The following is a 21,974-nucleotide window of genomic DNA, read 5'->3' as shown; positions in this document are numbered from 1 at the left end:
TCCGCACATTACGCGCTCGGCGCGGCTCCGCACATTACGCGCTCGGCTCGGCTCCGCACATTACACGCTCGGCTCCGCACATTACACGCTCGGCTCGGCACATTACACGCTCGGCTCCGCACATTACACGCTCGGCTGCGCACATTACACGCTTGGCTCCGCACATTACACGCTCGGCTCCGCTCCGCACATTACACACTCGGCTCCGCACATTACACACTCGGCTCTGCTCCGCACATTACACACTCTGCTCCGCTCATTACACACTCGGCTCCGCTCCGCACATTACACACTCGGCTCCGGACATTACACACTCGGCTCCGCTCCGGACATTACACACTCGGCTCCGCTCCGCACATTACACACTCGGCTCCGCACATTACACGCTCGGCTCCGCTCCGCACATTACACGCTCGGCTCCGCTCCGCACATTACACGCTCGGCTCCGCTCATTACACGCTCGGCTTCGCACATTACACACTCGGCTCCGCACATTACACACTCGGCTCGGCTCCGCACATTACACACTCGGCTCGGCTTCGCACATTACACACTCGGCTCCTCTCCGCACATTACACGCTCGGATCCGCTCCGCACATTACACACTCGGCTCCGCTCCGCACATTACACGCTCGGCTCCGCTCCGCACATTACACGCTCGGCTCCGCACATTACACACTCGGCTCTGCTCCGCACATTACACACTCGGCTCCGCACATTACACGCTCGGCTCCGCACATTACACACTCGGCTCCGCTCCGCACATTACACGCTCGGCTCCGCTCCGCACATTACACGCTCGGCTCCGCTCATTACACGCTCGGCTCCGCTCCGCACATTACACACTCGGCTTCGCACATTACACACTCGGCTCCGCACATTACACACTCGGCTCGGCTCCGCACATTACACACTCGGCTCGGCTTCGCACATTACACACTCGGCTCCGCTCCGCACATTACACACTCGGCTCCTCTCCGCACATTACACGCTCGGCTCCGCTCCGCACATTACATGCTCGGCTCCGCTCCGCACATTATACGCTAGGCTCCGCTCCGCACATTAGACGCTCGGCTCCGCTCCGCACATTACGCACTCGGCTCCGCACATTACACACTCGGCTCCGCTCCGCACATTACACACTCGGCTCCGCTCCGCACATTACACGATCGGCTCCGCTCCGCACATTACACGATCGGCTCCGCTCCGCACATTACGCACTCGGCTCCGCACATTACACAGTCGGCTCCGCTCCGCACATTACACACTCGGCTCCGCACATTACACACTCGGCTTCGCACATTACACACTCGGCTCCGCTCCGCACATTACACACTCGGCTCCGCTCCGCACATTACACACTCGGCTCCGCTCCGCACATTACACACTCGGCTCCGCTCCGCACATTACACACTCGGCTCCGCACATTACACACTCGGCTCCGCTCCGCACATTACACACTCGGCTCTGCTCCGCACATTACACACTCGGCTCCGCTCCGCACATTACGCGCTCGGCTCCTCACATTACGCGCTCGGCTCCGCTCCGCACATTACACACTCGACTCCGCTCCGCACATTACACACTCGGCTCCGCTCCGCACATTACACACTCGGCTCCGCTCCGCACATTACACACTCGGCTCCGCACATTACACACTCGGCTCTGCTCCGCACATTACACACTCGGCTCGGCTCCGCACATTACACACTCGGATCCTCTCCGCACATTACACACTCGGCTACTCTCCGCACATTACACGCTCGGCTCCACTCCGCACATTACACGCTCGGCTCCGCTCCGTACATTACACGCTCAGCTCCGCACATTACACGCTCGGCTCCGCTACGCACATTACACGCTCGGCTCCGCTCCGCACAATACACGCTCGGCTCCGCTCCGCACATTACACACTCGGCTCCTCTCCGCACATTACACGCTCGGGTCCACTCCGCACATTACACGCTCGGCTCCGCTCCGCACATTACACGCTCAGCTCCGCACATTACACGCTCGGCTCCGCTCCGCACATTACACGCTCGGCTCCGCTCCGCACAATACACGCTCGGCTCCGCTCCGCACATTACGCGCTCGGCTCCGCTCCGCACATTACGCGCTCGGCTCCGCACATTACGCGCTCGGCTCCTCACATTACGCGCTCGGCACATTACGCGCTCGGCGCGGCTCCGCACATTACGCGCTCGGCTCCGCACATAACGCGCTCGGCTCGGCTCCGCACATTACACGCTCGGCTCCGGACATTACACACTCGGCTCCGCTCCGGACATTACACACTCGGCTCCGCTCCGCACATTACACGCTCGGCTCCACTCCGCACATTACACGCTCGGCTCCGCTCATTACACGCTCGACTCCGCTCCGCACATTACACACTCGGCTTCGCACATTACACACTCGGCTCCGCACATTACACACTCGGCTCGGCTCCGCACATTACACACTCGGCTCGGCTCCGCACATTACACGCTCGGCTCGGCTCCGCACATTACACGCTCGGCTCCGCACATTACACACTCGGCTCCGCTCCGGACATTACACACTCGGCTCCGCTCCGCACATTACACACTCGGCTCCGCACATTACACGCTCGGCTCCGCTCCGCACATTACACGCTCGGCTCCGCTCATTACACGCTCGGCTCCGCTCCGCACATTACACACTCGGCTCCGCACATTACACACTCGGCTCCGCTCCGCACATTACACACTCGGCTCCGCTCTGCACATTACACACTCGGCTCCGCTCCGCACATTACACACTCGGCTGCGCACATTACACACTCGGCTCCGCTCCGCACATTACACACTCGGCTCCGCACATTACACACTCGGCTCTGCTCCGCACATTACACACTCGGCTCGGCTCCGCACATTACACACTCGGATCCTCTCCGCACATTACACACTCGGCTCCTCTCCGCACATTACACGCTCGGCTCCACTCCGCACATTACACGCTCGGCTCCGCTCCGCACATTACACGCTCAGCTCCGCACATTACACGCTCGGCTCTGCTCCGCACATTACACGCTCGGCTCCGCTCCGCACAATACACGCTCGGCTCCGCTCCGCACATTACGCGCTCGGCTCCGCTCCGCACATTACGCGCTCGGCTCGGCTCCGCACATTACGCGCTCGGCTCCTCACATTACGCGCTCGGCTCGGCACATTACGCGCTCGGCGCGGCTCCGCACATTACGCGCTCGGCTCCGCACATAACGCGCTCGGCTCCGCACATTACACGCTCGGCTCGGCTCCGCACATTACACGCTCGGCTCGGCTCCGCACATTACACGCTCGGCTCCGCACATTACACACTCGGCTCCGCTCCGGACATTACACACTCGGCTCCGCTCCGCACATTACACACTCGGCTCCGCACATTACACGCTCGGCTCCGCTCCGTACATTACACGCTCGGCTCCGCTCCGCACATTACACGCTCGGCTCCGCTCATTACACGCTCGGCTCCGCTCCGCACATTACACACTCGGCTTCGCACATTACACACTCGGCTCCGCACATTACACACTCGGCTCGGCTCCGCACATTACACACTCGGCTCGGCTCCGCACATTACACGCTCGGCTCAGCTCCGCACATTACACGCTCGGCTCCGCACATTACACACTCGGCTCCGCTCCGGACATTACACACTCGGCTCCGCTCCGCACATTACACACTCGGCTCTGCACATTACACGCTCGGCTCCGCTCCGCACATTACACGCTCGGCTCCGCTCATTACACGCTCGGCTCCGCTCCGCACATTACACACTCGGCTCCGCACATTACACACTCGGCTCGGCTCCGCACATTACACACTCGGCTCGGCTTCGCACATTACACACTCGGCTCCTCTCCGCACATTACACGCTCGGCTCCGCTCCGCACATTACACGCTCGGCTCCGCACATTACACACTCGGCTCTGCTCCGCACATTACACGCTCGGCTCCGCACATTACACGCTCGGCTCCGCACATTACACACTCGGCTCCGCTCCGCACATTACACGCTCGGCTCCGCTCCGCACATTACACGCTCGGCTCCGCTCATTACACGCTCGGCTCCGCTCCGCACATTACACACTCGGCTTCGCACATTACACACTCGGCTCCGCACATTACACACTCGGCTCGGCTCCGCACATTACACACTCGGCTCGGCTTCGCACACTACACACTCGGCTCCTCTCCGCACATTACACGCTCGGCTCCGCTCCGCACATTACACGCTCGGCTCCGCTCCGCACATTACACGCTCGGCTCCGCACATTACACACTCGGCTCTGCTCCGCACATTACACGCTCGGCTCCACACAATACACGCTCGGCTCCGCACATTACACACTCGGCTCCGCTCCGCACATTACACGCTCGGCTCCGCTCAGCACATTACACGCTCGGCTCCGCTCCGCACATTACACGCTCGGCTCCGCTCCGCACATTACACACTCGGCTCCGCTCCGCACATTACGCACTCGGCTCCGCACATTACACACTCGGCTCAGCTCCGCACATTACACACTCGGCTCCGCTCCGCACATTACACGCTCGGCTCCGCTCCGCACATTACACACTCGGCTTCGCACATTACACACTCGGCTCCGCACATTACACACTCGGCTCGGCTCCGCACATTACACACTCGGCTCCTCTCCGCACATTACACGCTCGGCTCGGCTTCGCACATTACACACTCGGCTCCTCTCCGCACATTACACGCTCGGCTCCGCTCCGCACATTACACGCTCGGCTCCGCTCCGCACATTACACACTCGGCTCCGCTCCGCACATTACACGCTCGGCTCCGCACATTACACACTCGGCTCCGCTCCGCATATTACACACTCGGATCCGCTCATTACCCACTCGGCTCCGCACATTACACACTCGGCTCCGCTCCACACATTACACGCTCAGCTCTGCACATTAAGCACTAGGCTCCGCTCCGCACATTGCACGCTCGGCTCCGCTCCGCACATTACATGCTCGGTTCCGCTCCGCACATTACACGCTCAGCTCCGCTCCGCACATTACACGCTCAGCTCCGCTCCGCACATTACACGCTCGGCGCGGCTCCGCACATTACACGCTCGGCGCGACTCCGCACATTACACGCTCGGCTCCGCTCCGCACATTGCACGCTCGGCTCCGCTCCGCACATTGCACGCTCGGCTCCGCTCCGCACATTACACGCTCGGCTCCGCTCCGCACATTACACGCTCGGCTCCGCTCCGCACATTACACGCTCGGCTCCGCTCCGCACATTGCACACTTGGCTCCGCACATTACACACTCGGCTCCGCTCCGCACATTACACGCTCGGCTCCGCTCCGCACATTACACGCTCGGCTCCGCTCCGCACATTACACGCTCGGCTCCGCTCCGCACATTACACGCTCGGCTCCGCTCCGCACATTGCACACTCGGCTCCGCTCCGCACATTACACGCTCGGCTCCGCTCCGCACATTACACGCTCGGCTCCGCACATTACACACTCGGCTCCGCACCGCACATTACACACTCGGCTCCGCTCCGCACATTACACACTCGGCTCCGCACATTACACACTTGGCTCCGCTCCGCACATTACACACTCGGCTCCGCTCCGCACATTACACACTCCGCTCCGCACATTACACACTCCGCTCCGCACATTACACACTCGGCTCCGCTCCGCACATTACACGCTCGGCTCCGATCCGCACATTACACACTCGGCTCCGCACATTACACACTCGGCTCCGCTCCGCACATTACACACTCGTCTCCGCTCCGCAGATTACACACTCGGCTCCGCTCCGCACATTACACACTCGGCTCCGCTCATTACACACTCGGCTCCGCTCCGCACATTACACGCTCCGCTACGCACATTACACACTCGGCTCCGCTCCGCACATTACACACTCGGCTCCGCTCATTACACACTCGGCTCCGCTCCGCACATTACACACTCGGCTCCGCACATTACACACTCGGCTCCGCTCCGCACATTACACACTCGGCTCCGCACATTACACACTCGGCTCCGCACCGCACATTACACACTCGGCTCCGCACATTACACACTCGGCTCTGCTCCACACATTACACACTCTGCTCCGCACATTACACACACAGCTCCGCTCATTACACACTCGGCTCTGCTCCGCACATTACACACACAGCTCCGCTCATTACACACTCGGCTCCGCTCCGCACATTACACACTCGGCTCCGCTCCGCACATTACGCACTCGGCTCCGCACATTACACTCTCGGCTCCGCTCCGCACATTACGCACTCGGCTCCGCACATTACACGCTCGGCTCCGCACATTACACGCTCGGCTCGGCACATTACACGCTCGGCTCCGCACATTACACGCTCGGCTGCGCACATTACACGCTTGGCTCCGCACATTACACGCTCGGCTCCGCTCCGCACATTACACACTCGGCTCCGCACATTACACACTCGGCTCTGCTCCGCACATTACACACTCTGCTCCGCTCATTACACACTCGGCTCCGGACATTACACACTCGGCTCCGCTCCGGACATTACACACTCGGCTCCGCTCCGCACATTACACACTCGGCTCCGCACATTACACGCTCGGCTCCGCTCCGCACATTACACGCTCGGCTCCGCTCCGCACATTACACGCTCGGCTCCGCTCATTACACGCTAGGCTTCGCACATTACACACTCTGCTCCGCACATTACACACTCGGCTCGGCTCCGCACATTACACACTCGGCTCGGCTTCGCACATTACACACTCGGCTCCTCTCCGCACATTACACGCTCGGCTCCGCTCCGCACATTACACACTCGGCTCCGCTCCGCACATTACACTCTCGGCTCCGCTCCGCACATTACACGCTCGGCTCCGCACATTACACACTCGGCTCTGCTCCGCACATTACACACTCGGCTCCGCACATTACACGCTCGGCTCCGCACATTACACACTCGGCTCTGCTCCGCACATTACACGCTCGGCTCCGCTCCGCACATTACACGCTCGGCTCCGCTCATTACACGCTCGGCTCCGCTCCGCACATTACACACTCGGCTTCGCACATTACACACTCGGCTCCGCACATTACACACTCGGCTCGGCTCCGCACATTACACACTCGGCTCGGCTTCGCACATTACACACTCGGCTCCGCTCCGCACATTACACACTCGGCTCCTCTCCGCACATTACACGCTCGGCTCCGCTCCGCACATTACATGCTCGGCTCCGCTCCGCACATTATACGCTAGGCTCCGCTCCGCACATTACACGCTCGGCTCCGCACATTACACGCTCGGCTCCGCACATTACACGCTCGGCTCCGCTCCGCACATTACACGCTCGGCTCCGCTCCGCACATTACACGCTCGGCTCCGCTCCGCACATTACGCACTCGGCTCCGCACATTACACACTCGGCTCCGCTCCGCACATTACACACTCGGCTCCGCTCCGCACATTACACGATCGGCTCCGCTCCGCACATTACACGATCGGCTCCGCTCCGCACATTACGCACTCGGCTCCGCACATTACACAGTCGGCTCCGCTCCGCACATTACACACTCGGCTCCGCACATTACACACTCGGCTCCACACATTACACACTCGGCTCCGCTCCGCACATTACACACTCGGCTCCGCTCCGCACATTACACACTCGGCTCCGCTCCGCACATTACACACTCGGCTCCGCTCCGCACATTACACACTCGGCTCCGCACATTACACACTCGGCTTCGCTCCGCACATTACACACTCGGCTCCGCTCCGCACATTACACACTCGGCTCCGCTCCGCACATTACACACTCGGCTCCGCACATTACACACTCGGCTCCGCTCCGCATATTACACACACAGCTCCGCTCATTACACACTCGGCTCCGCTCCGCACATTACACACTCGGCTCCGCTCCGCACATTACGCACTCGGCTCCGCACATTACACTCTCGGCTCCGCTACGCACATTACGCACTCGGCTCCGCTCCGCACATTACGCAGTCGGCTCCGCTCCGCACATTACGCACTCGGCTCCGCACATTACACGCTCTGCTCCGCACATTACGCACTCGGCTCCGCACATTACACGCTCGGCTCCGCTCCGCACATTACACGCTCGACTCCGCTCCGCACATTACACGCTCGGCGCGGCTCCGCACATTACACGCTCGGCGCAGCTCCGCACATTACATGCTCGGCTCCGCTCCGCACATTACACGCTCGGCTCCGCTCCGCACATTACACGCTCGGCTCCGCACATTACACACTCGGCTCCGCTCTGCACATTACACACTCGGCTCCGCTCCGCACATTACACACTCGGCTCCGCACATTACAAACTCAGCTCCGCTCCGCACATTACACGCTCGGCTCCGCTCCGCACATTACACACTCGGCTCCGCTCCGCACATTACACACTCGGCTCCGCTCCGCACATTACACACTCGGCTCCGCACATTACACACTCGGCTCTGCTCCGCACATTACACACTCGGCTCCGCACATTACGCGCTCGGCTCCGCTCCGCACATTACGCGCTCGGCTCCTCACATTACGCGCTCGGCTCGGCTCCGCACATTACGCGCTCGGCTCCGCTCCGCACATTACGCGCTCGGCTCCTCACATTACGCGCTCGGCTCGGCTCCGCACATTACGCGCTCGGCTCGGCTCCGCACATTACACGCTCGGCTCCGCACATTACACGCTCGGCTCGGCACATTACACGCTCGGCTCCGCACATTACACGCTCGGCTGCGCACATTACACGCTTGGCTCCGCACATTACACGCTTGGCTCCGCTCCGCACATTACACACTCGGCTCCGCACATTACACACTCGGCTCTGCTCCGCACATTACACACTCTGCTCCGCTCATTACACACTCGGCTCCGCTCCGCACATTACACACTCGGCTCCGGACATTACACACTCGGCTCCGCTCCGCACATTACACACTCGGCTCCGCACATTACACGCTCGGCTCCGCTCCGCACATTACACGCTCGGCTCCGCTCCGCACATTACACGCTCGGCTCCGCTCATTACACGCTCGGCTTCGCACATTACACACTCGGCTCCGCACATTACACACTCGGCTCGGCTCCGCACATTACACACTCGGTTCGGCTTCGCACATTACACACTCGGCTCCTCTCCGCACATTACACGCTCGGATCCGCTCCGCACATTACACACTCGGCTCCGCTCCGCACATTACACGCTCGGCTCCGCTCCGCACATTACACGCTCGGCTCCGCACATTACACACTCGGCTCTGCTCCGCACATTACACACTCGGCTCCGCACATTACACGCTCGGCTCCGCACATTACACACTCGGCTCCGCTCCGCACATTACACGCTCGGCTCCGCTCCGCACATTACACGCTCGGCTCCGCTCATTACACGCTCGGCTCCGCTCCGCACATTACACACTCGGCTTCGCACATTACACACTCGGCTCCGCACATTACACACTCGGCTCGGCTCCGCACATTACACACTCGGCTCGGCTTCGCACATTACACACTCGGCTCCGCTCCGCACATTACACACTCGGCTCCTCTCCGCACATTACACGCTCGGCTCCGCTCCGCACATTACATGCTCGGCTCCGCTCCGCACATTATACGCTAGGCTCCGCTCCGCACATTAGACGCTCGGCTCCGCTCCGCACATTACGCACTCGGCTCCGCACATTACACACTCGGCTCCGCTCCGCACATTACACACTCGGCTCCGCTCCGCACATTACACGATCGGCTCCGCTCCGCACATTACACGATCGGCTCCGCTCCGCACATTACGCACTCGGCTCCGCACATTACACAGTCGGCTCCGCTCCGCACATTACACACTCGGCTCCGCACATTACACACTCGGCTTCGCACATTACACACTCGGCTCCGCTCCGCACATTACACACTCGGCTCCGCTCCGCACATTACACACTCGGCTCCGCTCCGCACATTACACACTCGGCTCCGCTCCGCACATTACACACTCGGCTCCGCACATTACACACTCGGCTCCGCTCCGCACATTACACACTCGGCTCTGCTCCGCACATTACACACTCGGCTCCGCTCCGCACATTACGCGCTCGGCTCCTCACATTACGCGCTCGGCTCCGCTCCGCACATTACGCGCTCGGCTCCGCTCCGCACATTACACGCTCGGCTCCGCTCATTACACGCTCGGCTTCGCACATTACACACTCGGCTCCGCACATTACACACTCGGCTCGGCTCCGCACATTACACACTCGGCTCGGCTTCGCACATTACACACTCGGCTCCTCTCCGCACATTACACGCTCGGCTCCGCTCCGCACATTACACACTCGGCTCCGCTCCGCACATTACACGCTCGGCTCCGCTCCGCACATTACACGCTCGGCTCCGCACATTACACACTCGGCTCCGCACATTACACGCTCGGCTCCGCACATTACACACTCGGCTCCGCTCCGCACATTACACGCTCGGCTCCGCTCCGCACATTACACGCTCGGCTCCGCTCATTACACGCTCGGCTCCGCTCCGCACATTACACACTCGGCTTCGCACATTACACACTCGGCTCCGCACATTACACACTCGGCTCGGCTCCGCACATTACACACTCGGCTCCGCTCCGCACATTACACACTCGGCTCCGCACATTACACACTCGGCTCTGCTCCACACATTACACACACAGCTCCGCTCATTACACACTCGGCTCCGCTCCGCACATTACACACACAGCTCCGCTCATTACACACTCAGCTCCGCTCCGCACATTACACACTCGGCTCCGCTCCGCACATTACGCACTCGGCTCCGCACATTACACTCTCGGCTCCGCTACGCACATTACGCACTCGGCTCCGCTCCGCACATTACGCACTCGGCTCCGCTCCGCACATTACGCACTCGGCTCCGCACATTACACGCTCGGCTCCGCACATTACGCACTAGGCTCCGCACATTACACGCTCGGCTCCGCTCCGCACATTACACACTCGGCTCCGCTCCGCACATTACACACTCGGCTCCGCACATTACACACTCGGCTCCGCTCCGCACATTACACACTCGGCTCCGCTCCGCACATTACACACTCGGCTCTGCTCCGCACATTACACACTCGGCTCCGCTCCGCACATTACACACTCGGCTCCGCACATTACACACACAGCTCCGCTCATTACACACTCGGCTCCGCTCCGCACATTACACACACAGCTCCGCTCATTACACACTCGGCTCCGCTCCGCACATTACAAACTCGGCTCCGCTCCGCACATTACGCACTCGGCTCCGCACATTACACGCTCGGCTCTGCTCCGCACATTACACGCTCGGCTCGGCTCCGCACATTACACGCTCGGCTCCGCACATTACACACTCGGCTCCGCTCCGGACATTACACACTCGGCTCCGCTCCGCACATTACACACTCGGCTCCGCACATTACACGCTCGGCTCCGCTCCGTACATTACACGCTCGGCTCCGCTCCGCACATTACACGCTCGGCTCCGCTCATTACACGCTCGGCTCCGCTCCGCACATTACACACTCGGCTTCGCACATTACACACTCGGCTCCGCACATTACACACTCGGCTCGGCTCCGCACATTACACACTCGGCTCGGCTCCGCACATTACACGCTCGGCTCAGCTCCGCACATTACACGCTCGGCTCCGCACATTACACACTCGGCTCCGCTCCGGACATTACACACTCGGCTCCGCTCCGCACATTACACACTCGGCTCTGCACATTACACGCTCGGCTCCGCTCCGCACATTACACGCTCGGCTCCGCTCATTACACGCTCGGCTCCGCTCCGCACATTACACACTCGGCTCCGCACATTACACACTCGGCTCGGCTCCGCACATTACACACTCGGCTCGGCTTCGCACATTACACACTCGGCTCCGCTCCGCACATTACACACTCGGCTCGGCACATTACACGCTCGGCTCCGCTCCGCACATTACACGCTCGGCTCCGCACATTACACACTCGGCTCTGCTCCGCACATTACACGCTCGGCTCCGCACATTACACGCTCGGCTCCGCACATTACACACTCGGCTCCGCTCCGCACATTACACGCTCGGCTCCGCTCCGCACATTACACGCTCGGCTCCGCTCATTACACGCTCGGCTCCGCTCCGCACATTACACACTCGGCTTCGCACATTACACACTCGGCTCCGCACATTACACACTCGGCTCGGCTCCGCACATTACACACTCGGCTCGGCTTCGCACATTACACACTCGGCTCCTCTCCGCACATTACACGCTCGGCTCCGCTCCGCACATTACACGCTCGGCTCCGCTCCGCATATTACACGCTCGGCTCCGCACATTACACACTCGGCTCTGCTCCGCACATTACACGCTCGGCTCCACACAATACACGCTCGGCTCCGCACATTACACACTCGGCTCCGCTCCGCACATTACACGCTCGGCTCCGCTCAGCACATTACACGCTCGGCTCCGCTCCGCACATTACACGCTCGGCTCCGCTCCGCACATTACACACTCGGCTCCGCTCCGCACATTACGCACTCGGCTCCGCACATTACACACTCGGCTCAGCTCCGCACATTACACACTCGGCTCCGCTCCGCACATTACACGCTCGGCTCCGCTCCGCACATTACACACTCGGCTTCGCACATTACACACTCGGCTCCGCACATTACACACTCGGCTCGGCTCCGCACATTACACACTCGGCTCCTCTCCGCACATTACACGCTCGGCTCGGCTTCGCACATTACACACTCGGCTCCTCTCCGCACATTACACGCTCGGCTCCGCTCCGCACATTACACGCTCGGCTCCGCTCCGCACATTACACACTCGGCTCCGCTCCGCACATTACACGCTCGGCTCCGCACATTACACACTCGGCTCCGCTCCGCATATTACACACTCGGATCCGCTCATTACCCACTCGGCTCCGCACATTACACACTCGGCTCCGCTCCACACATTACACGCTCAGCTCTGCACATTAAGCACTAGGCTCCGCTCCGCACATTGCACGCTCGGCTCCGCTCCGCACATTACACGCTCGGTTCCGCTCCGCACATTACACGCTCAGCTCCGCTCCGCACATTACACGCTCGGCGCGGCTCCGCACATTACACGCTCGGCGCGACTCCGCACATTACACGCTCGGCTCCGCTCCGCACATTGCACGCTCGGCTCCGCTCCGCACATTGCACGCTCGGCTCCGCTCCGCACATTACACGCTCGGCTCCGCTCCGCACATTACACGCTCGGCTCCGCTCCGCACATTGCACACTTGGCTCCGCACATTACACACTCGGCTCCGCTCCGCACATTACACGCTCGGCTCCGCTCCGCACATTACACGCTCGGCTCCGCTCCGCACATTACACGCTCGGCTCCGCTCCGCACATTACACGCTCGGCTCCGCTCCACACATTGCACACTCGGCTCCGCTCCGCACATTACACGCTCGGCTCCGCTCCGCACATTACACGCTCGGCTCCGCACATTACACACTCGGCTCCGCACCGCACATTACACACTCGGCTCCGCTCCGCACATTACACACTCGGCTCCGCACATTACACACTTGGCTCCGCTCCGCACATTACACACTCGGCTCCGCTCCGCACATTACACACTCCGCTCCGCACATTACACACTCCGCTCCGCACATTACACACTCGGCTCCGCTCCGCACATTACACGCTCGGCTCCGATCCGCACATTACACACTCGGCTCCGCTCCGCACATTACACACTCGGCTCCGCACATTACACACTCGGCTCCGCTCCGCACATTACACACTCGTCTCCGCTCCGCAGATTACACACTCGGCTCCGCTCCGCACATTACACACTCGGCTCCGCTCATTACACACTCACCTCCGCTCCGCACATTACACGCTCCGCTACGCACATTACACACTCGGCTCCGCTCCGCACATTACACACTCGGCTCCGCTCATTACACACTCGGCTCCGCTCCGCACATTACACACTCGGCTCCGCACATTACACACTCGGCTCCGCTCCGCACATTACACACTCGACTCCGCACATTACACACTCGGCTCCGCTCCGGACATTACACACTCGGCTCCGCACATTACACACTCGGCTCTGCTCCACACATTACACACTCTGCTCCGCACATTACACACACAGCTCCGCTCATTACACACTCGGCTCTGCTCCGCACATTACACACACAGCTCCGCTCATTACACACTCGGCTCCGCTCCGCACATTACACACTCGGCTCCGCTCCGCACATTACGCACTCGGCTCCGCACATTACACTCTCGGCTCCGCTCCGCACATTACGCACTCGGCTCCGCACATTACACGCTCGGCTCCGCACATTACACGCTCGGCTCGGCACATTACACGCTCGGCTCCGCACATTACACGCTCGGCTGCGCACATTACACGCTTGGCTCCGCACATTACACGCTCGGCTCCGCTCCGCACATTACACACTCGGCTCCGCACATTACACACTCGGCTCTGCTCCGCACATTACACACTCTGCTCCGCTCATTACACACTCGGCTCCGGACATTACACACTCGGCTCCGCTCCGGACATTACACACTCGGCTCCGCTCCGCACATTACACACTCGGCTCCGCACATTACACGCTCGGCTCCGCTCCGCACATTACACGCTCGGCTCCGCTCCGCACATTACACGCTCGGCTCCGCTCATTACACGCTCGGCTTCGCACATTACACACTCGGCTCCGCACATTACACACTCGGCTCGGCTCCGCACATTACACACTCGGCTCGGCTTCGCACATTACACACTCGGCTCCTCTCCGCACATTACACGCTCGGCTCCGCTCCGCACATTACACACTCGGCTCCGCTCCGCACATTACACTCTCGGCTCCGCTCCGCACATTACACGCTCGGCTCCGCACATTACACACTCGGCTCTGCTCCGCACATTACACACTCGGCTCCGCACATTACACGCTCGGCTCCGCACATTACACACTCGGCTCTGCTCCGCACATTACACGCTCGGCTCCGCTCCGCACATTACACGCTCGGCTCCGCTCATTACACGCTCGGCTCCGCTCCGCACATTACACACTCGGCTTCGCACATTACACACTCGGCTCCGCACATTACACACTCGGCTCGGCTCCGCACATTACACACTCGGCTCGGCTTCGCACATTACACACTCGGCTCCGCTCCGCACATTACACACTCGGCTCCTCTCCGCACATTACACGCTCGGCTCCGCTCCGCACATTACATGCTCGGCTCCGCTCCGCACATTATACGCTAGGCTCCGCTCCGCACATTACACGCTCGGCTCCGCACATTACACGCTCGGCTCCGCTCCGCACATTACACGCTCGGCTCCGCTCCGCACATTACACGCTCGGCTCCGCTCCGCACATTACGCACTCGGCTCCGCACATTACACACTCGGCTCCGCTCCGCACATTACACACTCGGCTCCGCTCCGCACATTACACGATCGGCTCCGCTCCGCACATTACACGATCGGCTCCGCTCCGCACATTACGCACTCGGCTCCGCACATTACACAGTCGGCTCCGCTCCGCACATTACACACTCGGCTCCGCACATTACACACTCGGCTCCACACATTACACACTCGGCTCCGCTCCGCACATTACACACTCGGCTCCGCTCCGCACATTACACACTCGGCTCCGCTCCGCACATTACACACTCGGCTCCGCTCCGCACATTACACACTCGGCTCCGCTCCGCACATTACACACTCGGCTCCGCACATTACACACTCGGCTCCGCTCCGCACATTACACACTCGGCTCCGCTCCGCACATTACACACTCGCTCCGCTCCGCACATTACACACTCGGCTCCGCACATTACACACTCGGCTCCGCTCCGCATATTACACACACAGCTCCGCTCATTACACACTCGGCTCCGCTCCGCACATTACACACTCGGCTCCGCTCCGCACATTACGCACTCGGCTCCGCACATTACACTCTCGGCTCCGCTACGCACATTACGCACTCGGCTCCGCTCCGCACATTACGCACTCGGCTCCGCTCCGCACATTACGCACTCGGCTCCGCACATTACACGCTCTGCTCCGCACATTACGCACTCGGCTCCGCACATTACACGCTCGGCTCCGCTCCGCACATTACACGCTCGACTCCGCTCCGCACATTACACGCTCGGCGCGGCTCCGCACATTACACGCTCGGCGCAGCTCCGCACATTACATGCTCGGCTCCGCTCCGCACATTACACGCTCGGCTCCGCTCCGCACATTACACGCTCGGCTCCGCACATTACACACTCGGCTCCGCTCTGCACATTACACACTCGGCTCCGCTCCGCACATTACACACTCGGCTCCGCACATTACACACTCAGCTCCGCTCCGCACATTACACGCTCGGCTCCGCTCCGCACATTACACACTCGGCTCCGCTCCGCACATTACACACTCGGCTCCGCTCCGCACATTACACACTCGGCTCCGCACATTACACACTCGGCTCTGCTCCGCACATTACACACTCGGCTCCGCTCCGCACATTACGCGCTCGGCTCCGCTCCGCACATTACGCGCTCGGCTCCTCACATTACGCGCTCGGCTCGGCTCCGCACATTACGCGCTCGGCGCGGCTCCGCACATTACGCGCTCGGCTCGGCTCCGCACATTACACGCTCGGCTCCGCACATTACACGCTCGGCTCGGCACATTACACGCTCGGCTCCGCACATTACACGCTCGGCTGCGCACATTACACGCTTGGCTCCGCACATTACACGCTCGGCTCCGCTCCGCACATTACACACTCGGCTCCGCACATTACACACTCGGCTCTGCTCCGCACATTACACACTCTGCTCCGCTCATTACACACTCGGCTCCGCTCCGCACATTACACACTCGGCTCCGGACATTACACACTCGGCTCCGCTCCGGACATTACACACTCGGCTCCGCTCCGCACATTACACACCCGGCTCCGCACATTACACGCTCGGCTCCGCTCCGCACATTACACGCTCGGCTCCGCTCCGCACATTACACGCTCGGCTCCGCTCATTACACGCTCGGCTTCGCACATTACACACTCGGCTCCGCACATTACACACTCGGCTCGGCTCCGCACATTACACACTCGGCTCGGCTTCGCACATTACACACTCGGCTCCTCTCCGCACATTACACGCTCGGCTCCGCTCCGCACATTACACACTCGGCTCCGCTCCGCACATTACACGCTCGGCTCCGCTCCGCACATTACACGCTCGGCTCCGCACATTACACACTCGGCTCTGCTCCGCACATTACACACTCGGCTCCGCACATTACACGCTCGGCTCCGCACATTACACACTCGGCTCCGCTCCGCACATTACACGCTCGGCTCCGCTCCGCACATTACACGCTCGGCTCCGCTCATTACACGCTCGGCTCCGCTCCGCACATTACACACTCGGCTTCGCACATTACACACTCGGCTCCGCACATTACACACTCGGCTCGGCTCCGCACATTACACACTCGGCTCGGCTTCGCACATTACACACTCGGCTCCGCTCCGCACATTACACACTCGGCTCCTCTCCGCACATTACACGCTCGGCTCCGCTCCGCACATTACATGCTCGGCTCCGCTCCGCACATTATACGCTAGGCTCCGCTCCGCACATTACACGCTCGGCTCCGCTCCGCACATTACGCACTCGGCTCCGCACATTACACACTCGGCTCCGCTCCGCACATTACACACTCGGCTCCGCACATTACACAATCGGCTCCGCACATTACACACTCGGCTCCGCTCCGCACATTACACACTCGGCTCCGCTCCGCACATTACACACTCGGCTCTGCTCCGCACATTACACACTCGGCTCCGCTCCGCACATTACGCGCTCGGCTCCTCACATTACGCGCTCGGCTCCGCTCCGCACATTACGCGCTCGGCTCCGCTCCGCACATTACACGCTCGGCTCCGCTCATTACACGCTCGGCTTCGCACATTACACACTCGGCTCCGCACATTACACACTCGGCTCGGCTCCGCACATTACACACTCGGCTCGGCTTCGCACATTACACACTCGGCTCCTCTCCGCACATTACACGCTCGGCTCCGCTCCGCACATTACACACTCGGCTCCGCTCCGCACATTACACGCTCGGCTCCGCTCCGCACATTACACGCTCGGCTCCGCACATTACACACTCGGCTCTGCTCCGCACATTACACACTCGGCTCCGCACATTACACACTCGGCTCGGCTCCGCACATTACACACTCGGCTCGGCTTCGCACATTACACACTCGGCTCCGCTCCGCACATTACACACTCGGCTCCTCTCCGCACATTACACGCTCGGCTCCGCTCCGCACATTACATGCTCGGCTCCGCTCCGCACATTATACGCTAGGCTCCGCTCCGCACATTACACGCTCGGCTCCGCTCCGCACATTACGCACTCGGCTCCGCACATTACACACTCGGCTCCGCTCCGCACATTACACACTCGGCTCCGCACATTACACAATCGGCTCCGCACATTACACACTCGGCTCCGCTCCGCACATTACACACTCGGCTCCGCTCCGCACATTACACACTCGGCTCTGCTCCGCACATTACACACTCGGCTCCGCTCCGCACATTACGCGCTCGGCTCCTCACATTACGCGCTCGGCTCCGCTCCGCACATTACGCGCTCGGCTCCGCTCCGCACATTACACGCTCGGCTCCGCTCATTACACGCTCGGCTTCGCACATTACACACTCGGCTCCGCACATTACACACTCGGCTCGGCTCCGCACATTACACACTCGGCTCGGCTTCGCACATTACACACTCGGCTCCTCTCCGCACATTACACGCTCGGCTCCGCTCCGCACATTACACACTCGGCTCCGCTCCGCACATTACACGCTCGGCTCCGCTCCGCACATTACACGCTCGGCTCCGCACATTACACACTCGGCTCTGCTCCGCACATTACACACTCGGCTCCGCACATTACACGCTCGGCTCCGCACATTACACACTCGGCTCCGCTCCGCACATTACACGCTCGGCTCCGCTCCGCACATTACACGCTCGGCTCCGCTCATTACACGCTCGGCTCTGCTCCGCACATTACACACTCGGCTTCGCACATTACACACTCGGCTCCGCACATTACACACTCGGCTCGGCTCCGCACATTACACACTCGGCTCCGCTCCGCACATTACACACTCGGCTCCGCTCCGCACATTACACACTCGGCTCCGCACATTACACACTCGGCTCTGCTCCACACATTACACACACAGCTCCGCTCATTACACACTCGGCTCCGCTCCGCACATTACACACACAGCTCCGCTCATTACACACTCAGCTCCGCTCCGCACATTACACACTCGGCTCCGCTCCGCACATTACGCACTCGGCTCCGCACATTACACTCTCGGCTCCGCTACGCACATTACGCACTCGGCTCCGCTCCGCACATTACGCACTCGGCTCCGCTCCGCACATTACGCACTCGGCTCCGCACATTACACGCTCGGCTCCGCACATTACGCACTCGGCTCCGCACATTACACGCTCGGCTCCGCTCCGCACATTACACACTCGGCTCCGCACATTACACACTCGGCTCCGCTCCGCACATTACACACTCGGCTCCGCTCCGCACATTACACACTCGGCTCTGCTCCGCACATTACACACTCGGCTCCGCTCCGCACATTACACACTCGGCTCCGCACATTACACACACAGCTCCGCTCATTACACACTCGGCTCCGCTCCGCACATTACACACACAGCTCCGCTCATTACACACTCGGCTCCGCTCCGCACATTACACACTCGGCTCCGCTCCGCACATTACGCACTCGGCTCCGCACATTACACTCTCGGCTCCGCTACGCACATTACGCACTCGGCTCCGCTCCGCACATTACGCACTCGGCTCCGCTCCGCACATTACGCACTCGGCTCCGCACATTACACGCTCGGCTCCGCACATTACGCACTCGGCTCCGCACATTACACGCTCGGCTCCGCTCCGCACATTACACGCTCGACTCCGCTCCGCACATTACACTCTCGGCGCGACTCCGCACATTACACGCTCGGCGCAGCTCCGCACATTACACGCTCGGCTCCGCTCCGCACATTACACGCTCGGCTCCGCACATTACACACTCGGCTCCGCTCTGCACATTACACACTCGGCTCCGCTCTGCACATTACACACTCGGCTCCGCACATTACACACTCGGCTCCAACCGCACATTACACGCTCGGCTCCGCTCCGCACATTACACACTCAGCTGCGCTCCGCACATTACACACTCGGCTCCGCTCCGCACATTACACACTCGGCTCCGCACATTACACACTCAGCTCCGCTCCGCACATTACACGCTCGGCTCCGCTCCGCACATTACACACTCGGCTCCGCTCCGCACATTACACACTCGGCTCCGCTCCGCACATTACACACTCGGCTCCGCACATTACACACTCGGCTCTGCTCCGCACATTACACACTCGGCTCCGCTCCGCACATTACGCGCTCGGCTCCTCACATTACGCGCTCGGCTCCGCTCCGCACATTACGCGCTCGGCTCCGCTCCGCACATTACACGCTCGGCTCCGCTCATTACACGCTCGGCTTCGCACATTACACACTCGGCTCCGCACATTACACACTCGGCTCGGCTCCGCACATTACACACTCGGCTCGGCTTCGCACATTACACACTCGGCTCCTCTCCGCACATTACACGCTCGGCTCCGCTCCGCACATTACACACTCGGCTCCGCTCCGCACATTACACGCTCGGCTCCGCTCCGCACATTACACGCTCGGCTCCGCACATTACACACTCGGCTCTGCTCCGCACATTACACACTCGGCTCCGCACATTACACGCTCGGCTCCGCACATTACACACTCGGCTCCGCTCCGCACATTACACGCTCGGCTCCGCTCCGCACATTACACGCTCGGCTCCGCTCATTACACGCTCGGCTCCGCTCCGCACATGACACGCTCGACTCCGCTCCGCACATTACACGCTCGGCGCGGCTCCGCACATTACACGCTCGGCTCCGCTCCGCACATTACACGCTCGGCTTCGCACATTACACACTCGGCTCCGCTCTGCACATTACACACTCGGCTCCGCTCTGCACATTACACACTCGGCTCCGCACATTACACACTCGGCTCCAACCGCACATTACACGCTCGGCTCCGCTCCGCACATTACACACTCAGCTCCGCTCCGCACATTACACACTCGGCTCCGCTCCGCACATTACACACTCGGCTCCGCACATTACACACTCAGCTCCGCTCCGCACATTACACGCTCGGCTCCGCTCCGCACATTACACACTCGGCTCCGCTCCGCACATTACACACTCGGCTCCGCTCCGCACATTACACACTCGGCTCCGCACATTACACACTCGGCTCTGCTCCGCACATTACACACTCGGCTCCGCTCCGCACATTACGCGCTCGGCTCCTCACATTACGCGCTCGGCTCCGCTCCGCACATTACGCGCTCGGCTCCGCTCCGCACATTACACGCTCGGCTCCGCTCATTACACGCTCGGCTTCGCACATTACACACTCGGCTCCGCTCCGCACATTACACACTCGGCTCCGGACATTACACACTCGGCTCCGCTCCGGACATTACACACTCGGCTCCGCTCCGCACATTACACACTCGGCTCCGGACATTACACACTCGGCTCCGCTCCGGACATTACACACTCGGCTCCGCTCCGCACATTACACACCCGGCTCCGCACATTACACGCTCGGCTCCGCTCCGCACATTACACGCTCGGCTCCGCTCCGCACATTACACGCTCGG

Source organism: Phyllobates terribilis, unplaced genomic scaffold (assembly GCF_046119375.1).
Source record: "Phyllobates terribilis strain yellow unplaced genomic scaffold, ASM4611937v1 Scaffold_1__5_contigs__length_1240528914, whole genome shotgun sequence".
Classification (NCBI taxonomy): domain Eukaryota; kingdom Metazoa; phylum Chordata; class Amphibia; order Anura; family Dendrobatidae; genus Phyllobates; species Phyllobates terribilis.
Note: the sequence above shows the minus strand (reverse complement) of the source record.